General features: G+C 38.2%; 1 pseudogene; it reads left to right on the top strand.

Annotated features, from left to right (window-relative positions):
- The first annotated feature begins 3,536 nt into the window (after positions 1-3,536).
- On the top strand, positions 3,537-3,747 carry LOC102537238 (SNRPN upstream reading frame protein-like; annotated as a pseudogene).
- Positions 3,748-4,705: the final 958 nt, after the last annotated feature.

Raw genomic sequence — 4,705 nt, forward strand, 5'->3', positions numbered from 1 at the left:
GGGGATACTAAGATACATTGACCTGGTCCCACCAGTCAAGGAGGCCACAGTTCCAGAATTAGTTGCCGTATAATACAGGATAGGAAAGTTGTACAATGTCCAGAGACCAGGTGTGTGCTGGGGGGTGGGCAGTGCAGTGGGGAAGAAGGAGGGGTTATGGGAACAGCTTGTGACAATTCCCACCTCAGCAAAGTCAGTTTAATGACTCAGATCCACAATTGATAAATGTTGTTTCAGAAAAATGGTTCCTTTCTCCTAGAGTCTCCTGCTCCCTTTAACTGTAAGGAGTTAATTTGCCTCATCTCTCAGGAGTGAGAGATGGACAAAAAGTAGAGTGGAACTTGGAAGCAAAAAGAGAGAAAAAGATCAATTTATTTAATCCTAAACCCCTGGTTTTAAATCACAGATCCCTGTATAGAGATATTATGGGTCTAAATATTATTGTACTGTGGATCTAAAGGTTGGGGTCACTTTTAGTTTAATGACAAAATCTACGTTTTAAAAGGTCAGCCAATGAATTAAACATGTGCATGGTAGATTTGTGCATTGCTCTACCATTTCAAAGATACAATCCAGTGGAGAAGGCAATGTGCCCGATGTACAATGAGATAGGTTGAAATCAGGTTTTGTTATCTAGCAAGCTTTCTTGAAAATTTATAAGGTTGAAAAGGAGAAAAAAGTCAATTCTGTTTTTTAGGAGTAAGTGTGGGCTGTAGTTACACCATTACAAAACAGTCACTCTCAAAGGAAAAACATGCATTTAACCACAGCAAAAATTACACTTAACAGTGTGTGGGCTCATTGAAACAAACAGAAACACATTGATCTGTAAATTAAATGGAGCTTTTTGAACTGAAGCCCACTGAGCAGTTGGAGGGGGCTGTGTGAGGAAGACCTGTCTCTTTTGAGTGTGTAGGGAAACGGACAAGAAGAGAAGCCTTGACATCTGCAGCCTAAAGAAACCAGAGTTGTGGTAAACACTAGGTTGTAAAGGTCTGACAAAGAAATGATTATCAGTGAATCATCTGTTAGTGACCAGAAAATGAAGAAAGTTCATTTGCACAATATCAGGTGGCTTGAAAATGTAAGGTAATGTCAGAATAGTTTTAGATATTAACAATATTTTTGTTTAATATCCTCCTTAATGATTCAGGGACATTTAACTGCATTCATTGCTGATATGAAATTAAGGGTTTTTTTTTTTGTTTGGTTTGGTTTTTTAAATTACAAATACCACCAAGATTTGCCAGATTAGAAACATGATAGAAAGATAAAACCAAGGTCTAAACTGGACAGTCTTGGAATGAATACCATAGATGGGAATAGAACGCTTATAAATACTGAGTGGTAAGGAAATAAACACAGTGAATATCTTCTTCTATCTGGCCCCTGCCAATTCCATTTCTAAATAGCCACAACAGCAAAAGCAATCATAGCAATAAAAAGGATTTAGGGATGGCTTATTAAAATATGCAGAAGGGCAACAATGAAGTGCAAGAAAAATAAAGTCCAAATAGTGAATCCACAGTATAAGAGTATTTAAGAATGTTTGTACAAAAGGCCTTACACCTAAAATAGTGCTTGGAGCAGAGGGCTGGTCTGCAGTACAGAGTCTGTGAGCTCAAGGGGGGCTCTTCATTAGCACTTATAAGAACTGTTTGATAAAAGACTGACTGAGAGGGTTTTCAGGATCTGGACTATTGCTATTTTTCAGGGGTTCAGAGAATGAATTCAATTAACAGGAGTGGGCTGTTCCCCCAAACAGGCTTTACCTAGGAAGGATTATCAGCCATTTTCACCTCACTTGTGCTAGAGTCACAGCAATGAAGAAGTTTCCCCTCATGAAACAAACCTTTTACAAGCATACTATTTTAATTCGCACAAACTAAATTTCCAACTGAGAGCAGATCCCTGTCCTCAGAGAGTTAATGTTCCAATATGGCCACTTTAAGGAGGAAAACACTGGCTGTACTTTGAGTGACTTAAACAGTAACAGACAAATAGTTTGCAATGGCCAATTCTTTGTGCAGAAGGGTGGGCAACTAGAGAATGGCGTTCCCGGAGCAAATTGGTACTTTTTCTTTGAGGTAAAGTGCTCGTATGTTTAAAGTAAATTACCTCTTCCAGGAAGACCATTTTGCTCTCTGAAGAAGTAATTTAGTTCAAAAGGGTACCAATTCAGTGTCATTAAGCCTTTCAGGAGCTACATTTTCTATTATAAGCAAATCCTGGATAAGGTAATTTGCCTCAATTAGATAATCACTTTGAATCCAGGAGGGAGTATATTTTACTTACCTTACTCATAGTCATCAATTTTCTTTTCATTGCCCAGATGTGTATGGAAATGTGTTATGTATTATATACAAGCTTAATAAAATAAGACCTGACCCCTTGTTGGAAGTAGCATATGGTCAGTACATGTCCCAGTTACTGTTAAATGTGGATTAAGTCCTCAGGACTCACATCCTGGTCTGCTGAGAATATACAAAATGTGGTCCTTCACTAAATGGAGTTTATAAAGTTTTTATTTTTGACAGGAAGGTGCCTGGGGTAGATGAGAGAACAGACCTGGTCTAACTTTCATGGATGTGGTAAGGACTGACTTTTTAACAACTATGAAAGTGCTTTAAATGTTAAGCCTTATGGAACCACTAATTACATTTATTATTTAAAAGGCATAATGGGAAGAAATAAAGCCAAGAAAAATTTAGGGAAAATACCTAGAATTAGTGCCAAATAAGCAGGTCTTCCGATGGCTAAGGAACAGGTGAAGATGACTGGTAGAAAATCTATGACTGCTGTGACTTAAAATGGGAATACAGGAAATGTGCTGAAGGAAAGTGAAAATCACTCTGGTGCTGCAATTTAGACATTAGGCAGTGACTAGCTGGCCACCTTCTTGCCTCCCTGGTTCATAACCTGTCAATAAATCTCACATTAATCAACATTTATTGTGCTTTGCCTACAGAACGATCGAAGTAGCCCCGTTGTTCTATTCACAGCCCTTACTTAGGGTGCATTACTGCACTTAAGTTGCCAACAGATGGAACTCTACTTTGCTTGTAACCCAAGCCACTTGTCAAACATACTGTAGACTACCATTATTGCATATCGGGTGCTGTAAGGATTGAGATGATAGAATAAATTGTTTCAAGGCAAAAGAGCGTTAGTTTTATTATTTAGCAACACAGTATACCAAAGACATTTTCTACCCTAAGAAACAGAATTGGCCTCAAATGATAATCAAGGGCAACCCAACACCTCACCACCACAACAAAGTCATCTCTCACATGTTGTCATTTGGCCTTTTTTAAGCTCATGCAATATCTTATACGCATTTAGGAAACTAGACAAGAGAAAAATCTCTTTACTGCCTGACTTTTTAAAACACGGTTTCACTCTGTGGGGTTATATACCTTGGCAACAATTATTTTGGTGACCTTATCACACATGTTCACTGTTGCTGTGTTATAAGGTAGCCAAGGTGAGCTGAGTGGCCGCTTGACACTGTGATCTGAGGAGCGACCACTGGCTTGATGGAGCTGGCCAGGAATGGCTTACACCTGAGGTGGGCTACAGGCCACCGTGCACCAGAGATAAAAGTCCAAGGCAAACAAAGAAGGACGCACTGAGCAACCAACAGTATCCTCTGTCCCTGAAGCAGTCTCAGCGGCAGCAAGCACCTGTGGTGGATTTCAGGTGGACCTGAGACAGGCATTCTTAGCTGAGAAGCCGAGAGATGGCTAAAGCAGTATTGAAAACTCATGATATTTGTTTAAAAGGGGAAAACTAGCTGACAATGAATCAATGTATTTGAATCAGCTACAGTGTAATAAAGCTATTATCTATGGGAAAAAAAGGTAACTAAGAATTTTCAAATGTTCTTTTTAAACTTTGTTAGAGATACATTTGCTGATCACAGACATCTTATTGTCTAAAACAGGGAATTATCTTTATCAAAATAAATTAACCCAATTTTAGTACTCTTCTTATGGAAAATTTCAAGGGCCTATGACCCAGAGATCTTGGCATAGAAAGACACTTTTTTAAATTTATTTGTGTAGCCAATTTCTTGGTGGTTATAACTGAACCCGGGTTTAAAATACAACTGATTCTTATTATTCGTGGTAGTTATGTTTTATAAAGTATTGAACCATTGCTCCCAGGGGTAATGCAAGGTTAGGTTCCTGTGAGCCTTTGGTCACAACATCTTCATCAACCAATCAATATATAAACTTATTTTATGTGTATTTCTGTTTAAATACACCTTATTTAATACATTTTGTTAACTCATTAACATTGGGATCATAGCCAACAGCACTAATAACTCATGCTTGAATGATGCTTATCTCATACATGTATTTTCTGTGTAAGTCGCATTACAGCCTTTTTGAGCTTGGAAACACTTGACAGCACTTCAACACTATGCCTGGGGGCCATTGGAAACAGCAAAATCACCAACAAAAAGCACAAAAAATGTGAAAAATGTAGCAGCAAATAAATCAAAAAAAGTACACTTGTTTATAGCATGAGAGCAGAAACAAGGAAGCCAATTGTTGCCTTGTTTGACTTCAGCTGGGAACCCACACATTGGCAACTGAAATTTTTCTTCACTGCACAAGTCCACAAATGACAGAAAATGCACAATGTGAGTTGAATTTATGATTTACAAGTAAATTTTAGCAGAGAAGCAAATTCACAAATA

The sequence above is a fragment of the Vicugna pacos genome, chromosome X (genome assembly GCF_048564905.1).
Source record: "Vicugna pacos chromosome X, VicPac4, whole genome shotgun sequence".
NCBI classification, from domain to species: Eukaryota; Metazoa; Chordata; class Mammalia; order Artiodactyla; family Camelidae; genus Vicugna; species Vicugna pacos.